Source organism: Haemorhous mexicanus, chromosome 1 (genome assembly GCF_027477595.1).
Source record: "Haemorhous mexicanus isolate bHaeMex1 chromosome 1, bHaeMex1.pri, whole genome shotgun sequence".
NCBI lineage: Eukaryota > Metazoa > Chordata > Aves > Passeriformes > Fringillidae > Haemorhous > Haemorhous mexicanus.
This window is the reverse complement of record NC_082341.1, coordinates 109,879,731-109,885,730: the sequence shown is the minus strand read 5'-3', so window position 1 is coordinate 109,885,730 and position 6,000 is coordinate 109,879,731.

The following is a 6,000-nucleotide window of genomic DNA, read 5'->3' as shown; positions in this document are numbered from 1 at the left end:
AAGTCCAGGAGTGTTGGGAAGAAAAAGATATGTTTTCTCTTCAAACAATTTTATTTTACTGTTCAACTTTAAAAATGTTAACTTGTTATGGAAAAAACACAGAATTTTTAAATGAAAACAGTTTTACCAAGCAAAAACTGAAAAACCTTTGTAAAAAATGTCAAGCTTAGTTATTTTGACATTGTTGAAACTTTGTCCCTGCTCTTTTAAAACTAAAGCCTAGCTAAAAATGCCTCATTTCATTGAATAATTGGATTTTAACAGAGTGAAATAATATGATAGAATATGCTTGTGTCTAAATCTCTCTCAGCTTGTCTCATAAGTCCAGACTAATAGGATTCTCAAAGCAAATACTGAGAAACACCTAACAACAACCCTATGTAATTATCTGATGGCCACTTTGAAATTTACCTTCCTTACACATGTAAATCCTTCTATTAATTTGAAGATTAAAAGGTGAAGGTTTGGAAATCTGATATCTACATTGCTCAGTGGTTTGAAATGGATATATCAAAGTCTATCTGATTGCATTGTAGCAAGCTCTAGTGGCAACAATGTGAAAAATCAATAAAGCAAAAACATAAATGCAAAATCTAAACAGTAATCTCAATTGTGGGATAATCCAGTGGCCATTTAACCTTCCCTGGCACTACAGTGAGGAAGTGTTTTTTCCAGGGGTAGCATTTAAAATTTGAAATACCTTGTAGCTCATTTAAAAGCAGTATATGGTACTGCACTTATGTCCATGTTAAGATCTGCACTTACTACATCTGTGATACATTTTAGGAATTAAACATGGCCCTAAATTTGTCCCAGTAGATAAGGAAGAAGTCTATGTATAATATATATATATATATTCTAGTATTTTATACAGAAGTCTATGCATTATATATAATACCAGTGCAGTGGAGTCCTTTTGACTGTTTGCTTTTAATGTATTTTGCTTTATGGGTCCCTGTAATCTGGTCCCAGCTCAATATGTCATGAACCTCCTACAAAAAGTCTCCTGGCTCTTTGTCCTTCTTGTATAGGCACAGATAGCAGGCATCTCCCCTCAGCTGTGGCAGTTCTTAGAAACCACATTACATTTCAACACTGAAACACAAAGCATGTCCTATCCCACCTACCCTGCATTTCTCATTCCTGTTTCCATACCAAGCACACTCCACTGGCAGTTACAGACAGAGATCATTCACAGCAGCATTCCTCCCACTGTGTTGTATCCACTGCTGAAGTGGAGCTCTCCTATGCACTGATGTTTTAGGGTAGGTGTCTCCAGAGTGCAGATGCATTTAAAATGGCTTTCCTACATAGCTGAACCTGTCAACAAATGCCATGCCAGCCACGTAACTGAACTGCAGCCAATTCCTCTCTGGCCTTTATTTACAAACTTTAATTGTAGGTGTCTGTTTGTGGTCTGTGTCTGTCAATGTACTACATCATCTGCCTCTTGGTACAATTAGACTTGGAATTCCCTCTACTGAAAAGTTCTTCAAGAGAAACTGTTTTGTGGTTGTCTCAAAAGTAAACTTGCACTGGACTGTGCATAAGAGCTTCATCAGTACCTCCTGGGAATTACAGTCTGGAGACTTCTGTGCTTTTTTTGCTCTCACTTGCATTCATCAAAGCCTTCCACTGTGCTGCATTGCCCAAGACAGCTTGACTGGGATTACATTAAAATCTTTGGAGAGGGAGGTATTGTAGAAGAGATGCTTTTCATCTTTTAAGATTGATCTATACACACACATGCCCCACCCCCAAACAAACCAAACAAAGCAGTGACACTAGAAATTTCAAAGTTAGTGGCAGCATTTTAACATGTTGATATTTCTTTTTTTCCTTGTTTCTTTTTACATTTCCTTTTTTTCTTTTAATTAAAAGCTCAACATTTCCCATGCAGAAAAAAACCCAACATTTCTAACAAACTGTGGCAATTCACTATAATTCTAAGAAGCTGGTTAGAAACATAGCAGCCAAAACTATTGGCACAAAAAGAGAATTTACTGCAGAATTTGTTTTATATGTTGAATTACAGTGAGTAAAGGTAAGATTATTGTCTTGGGCTGAATGTTACAATAGCTGTAGAATTGTTCAGTTTTCACATTTATTTAGAAAAAAATATTGTGTAAGGAGGTTGATCTCTTCAAATTTAAATTTTAAAAAATCACTCTGTTGTAACATTTAAAAAGTATGAAAGGTAAAAAAAAATTCAATTTTTCATGAGTTAGGAAAAGTTAGCAAAGAATAAGTTAAATTGATGAATTGTCATTAAGGAATTTTGAAGTGACATTTACTGTGCTTTAGCGTGGTAAAAGTTCAATGCTAATCACCTTTGTGTTTTTTTTCTAGGGAAACAATTAATTAGTATAATTTATTTCATTCAACTAAACTATGACACTAACATGTTAATAAATAAAAATGAAATAAAGTCTTCTGAAACATGAAATTAAACTAACCCCTTGAAGCCAATACTTGAGCAGGGAATTCATAATTCAGCTGGCTTACAGCATCTTCCTTAGGAGAAAAACAGGGAGTTCATACTATGCTTAGGGGAAAATTTATCCTGTAATTGGCTAAGATTTCTTTTTGCTTCATAGTCTGCCTGGGTCAACAGGCTCAACAGTTTTCCCCTTTTACCGATACAGTCACTCTCTTGGTAATCCAATAAAGAAAACAGGAAGAAGAAAATATGTAAATTTTTTTTTCTTTCTCTGTCAGATTTAAATATTATTATTTTAACTAAAAATTCAAATATTAAATCAAATCTAGTACTGTTCTGGATTGCAAGGCAGGATGTATTCTATTACCATCTGTATGGCAGTTGTCTAGGTGTTAAGTGGGCAATTTCCCCTTATCTCTCTCCCTGAGAGATCACAATCACTCCTCCCTCAGCAGGGGGCATCCCGTGATAACAGGCTATTGAATGTCACTGCATGGCTGATAAGAACTGTAACATCCCATTGTGAGATGCTCCGCCCAGAGGGAGGAGCCGAGCATTGCTATCCAGATATAATCAGGAGATTCTCACACACCAGCACAGCTTCTCCACTGGATTCACCAGAGGAACAGCTGCTGCTTCTACTTCCACGGATCTGCGGAGGAAGAATCACCCTTTTTCTACAGGACCCCCTGCTCCAACAGAACCACACCTGACACCTCAGGAGGACTGCAGCCACTTTTCCAATTGGACTGCTGCCAGCACCCTGACCAACAGGGTGTCAGGTTGAGTTCTGACTCTGTCATTTTAGTGTACTGCATTGCTTTTATTTTATAATTTTATGTTTTTTTCCCCCCTTCCGTATTAAAGAACTGTTATTTCCTGCTCCCGTATTTTTTTTGTTGCCTGAGAGCCCCTTAATTTAAAATTCATAGCAATTTGGAGGGGTGGGGAGGGTTTGCATTCTCCATTTCAGGGGAAGCTCCTGCCTTCTTTAGCAGGCACCTGTCTTATCCAAACGAAGACAAGTACCCACAAATGACTGAAATAATTCTGGAAATGCTATTGGCTCTTTCTGTTCCTCAAGAACAGTTGGTTTGTGAATACCATTATTTTGGAATGGCCTTTTTAAGTATAGAGGCTGTTTTTTGGAAAAACAAATTTGTGTCAAGGATGTCTGTCAAAGATTTCTTTTTTTCGTTAAAGGGGTTGAGGGTTAGTAACCAACCCTCAAGAAAACAGCAGAGCAAAGGATCTCAGAGGCAGTTGCCTCTGTGATGTATAGTGTCTTATTGCATATGATTTCACTTTATAAATTTGATAGCTTTTTTTAAGCCAATCCCCTGGAATATTTTGCAATTACTGTTGTAAAATACTGATGATCATCATTTTAATGATTTAATACTATTATTATTTCTAGAAGAATAAGAAGTTGAACACATTTTCAATGCTTAAAAAAGCTGTCCAAAGACACCCAGTTGTTCCTGCATCCTGAGAAGCAGGAACAACTGGGTGTTGTGTTTCTGTAGGGTTTGTGTTTTAATCCCAGCCATCGTGCAGCTGATGGCTCACTCCCCAGCCAGCAGGACTGGGGAGAGAAGTGGATGGGTAAGAGCTGGAAAATGCATGGTTTGAGATAATGACCGTTTCATAGGATAAGCAAAAGCCACACAGGCAAACAAAGCAAAAAAAAAAAAAAAATTAATTCACTGCTTCCCATAGGCAAGCAGGTCTTCAGCCATTTCCAAGAGAGCAGGACCCATCATGCATAACAGGGACTTGGGAAGACAAAAGCCATCATTCCAAAAAACTCCCTTTACCCATCTTGCCTCTATTTTATATGCTGAGCAAGGTGTCATATCATCTGGAATATCCCTTGGGTCAGTTTGGGTCACCTGTCCCAGCTATGTCCTCTCCCAGCCTCCCAGGAATTCCCAACTTCCTTGCCAGCCTGGCAGTGTGAAAAGCAGAAAAGGCCTTGGCTTTCCATTAGCCCTGCTCAGCTCTTAACAAAAGCAAACAAAGCAAAAACATCTCTGTATTATTAATCCCTTTGCTAGCCACTGTGAAAAAAAATTACCCTTGATCACCATGAAGAAAATGATCTCTGGAACAGTGAGAATGAAACATATAAACACAAATTAAGCTCAACATGTTTCCATCAACATTATTTCATATTTAGGGAAATGCAATTAGGTATGTGAGGGATGCAGGGAATAGAAGTCACCAGCTTTCCATCCCAAAGCCCTTCAGAGTATTTGCTTATGACCAAAAAGCAGCCTGATTGTGAAGTCATAGGTGAGCATCACTCTGCACAAAAATGAGGTAAACTGAAAGAATGCACTTAACTCCCAGTTTTAACTCTGTCATTATTACCTGGAAGGTCTCATCTGCCTAATTCAACATCTTTAAACACACTGAGGAGAGAAGAAAAAGTAGGTTGTTTCATAAACTTATCTTCATCTACTAGTGCCTGCTGGGAACACCTTTCTGTATTGCTAGATTATGTTGCCAGAAAACAAAATCTTTTAAGCCTACTTTATCTGACTTAATTTTCTTCTCAGTTATTGTCTTATAAATCAGAATTTATTTTCAGGCACCTCATCTACAGAAATGCTAAAAATATGAGCCAGGCTTTAAAAAGTATTTCTGCCTGTGACTTAGAAAGGCAGATGGGAATAGTTATTGGAGAGGAAGGCTTTTTGCTCATCCCGTCCCCTCCTTTGTCACTGCAGAGTTCTGTGTCACAACCCACTTGCTGTGTAAACTTCCAGCCACCACAGCCCCCACCTTGACTGTTTGAAAAAACACATTTTCACCATTTTCTTAATGAATTTATTCCTCCTGCAACCATTCAGATGTTTTCCTCTCATCAAGCATTCATTCTGACTATTTGTTTTTACTCTTTTTTACCTGCATTAACTATAATCTTTTTCCTTTATGCTTCAACTATCAGTATTCAATATACATGCACAGACACATATATACATATGACTATATACAACTGTGTATCAACTGGTATAGCTGAAAAACTGAAATGGCTTTTGTGGAGAGGAAGGGTGAAAGATTTTGGGTCTGTAAATTCAAATATCCCTGACCAAGCTATACAGTCAATATATAATAATCCAGATGAGCAAACTTAATTTATAGGTTAAACCCAAATTCAGCCAAGGAAATCTGAAATATTCATAGATTATGATAAAGGGAGGCTTGGAGGGGGGTGGAAAATGCTGGGAATTAGGTCCCAGCATTGTGATTTTTCTATTATAATTTGTTTTCTATGAATGTCATCATTTCATAGCAGTCTGCTGAATTCAATAAGTTTACTGTTGTGTAAGAAATGTGTGCATTAGGTGACAGGGGCACAGTTCAGATCTCACTTAATCTTTAGCATGATTAAGAGATTAAGATTTTGCTTGTACAAAACCTTCATGTATTAAATTCACATCCTATCTATATGGACATTAAAAGTACAAATCAAACTTTAAAAATTAAATCCCATGACAAAATACAACAACAACAATAATGGCAATAATATCTTGATACTTTATGGTAGGAATTTT